An 898-nucleotide genomic window follows, 5' to 3' on the forward strand; every position below is an offset into this window, starting at 1 on the left:
TGAGTGGTTCTTCCTGCTTGGTCCGCGCCCTGTTGAGATGTTTATTTGATAGGATCCTGTGTGACTCCAGTCCCACAACTCCCTGAAATGGAGAGGAGGTGGGAGGGTGGTCCGCCACGTTTCCTCCTGGCCCTGCCACTTGCGCAAGGCCTCTGGATTTGGGAGGCAGAAGCTGTGGCATCTGGAGGAAGGAGAGGCTGGAACAGGGGTGGAGGTGTGTGGGGTCTGGCTGCATGGCTGATTCTGGATAGTGGGGAAAGAGGTGTGCTTAGGAGGAGTCTGGCATTTGCTGGTTTCTGACACTTCCCTCTTTTTGCCGGCAAGCCCGTCACCCACAGTCATCTCCTGAGCACCTTCAATGTGCCCAGAACTGTGCCGCGGCGGGCATGGAGGTAACATGGACCTGGACAGTGCCTGTGAGTGATGCTGGGGGACAAGACGCCACACCTGAGATGATCAGCAACAGTGCAGGCAGAAGAAAAGGCAAGGACCCAGGAGGAGGCCTGGTCTTGGGGCCACAGGTGCTTGCAGAGGAGGTGGGACTTTCAGCTCGGATGGCATTGAGATTAGCAGAGTAGGGGGAGAAGCTACCCCATTGGAAGGAAGTTTTCCTGCCTCTTGGTACTCCTTCCTTTCAGTTCACCCCTTAAATTTCAGGGTGTCTTATAGAATTCGATCTCAGGCTCTGCCCGGGTCATACCCTCTCCCTGGACGACAGCATCACTCTGGTGGTTCTGTCTCCCTTGGACCTGTAGATGCCTCAGTTGTCCCAACCAGAAACCGGGATTCCCCATCCTTGCCCCGTCCCCTGTAATAAAAAAACAAATTCCCTCCACCCTGTTTCATTCAATCAATAATTATAAAATGCAAATGTATCTCTCAGCGTTCTCTTTTCTCC

Source organism: Chlorocebus sabaeus, chromosome 18, assembly GCF_047675955.1.
Source record: "Chlorocebus sabaeus isolate Y175 chromosome 18, mChlSab1.0.hap1, whole genome shotgun sequence".
Lineage (NCBI taxonomy): Eukaryota > Metazoa > Chordata > Mammalia > Primates > Cercopithecidae > Chlorocebus > Chlorocebus sabaeus.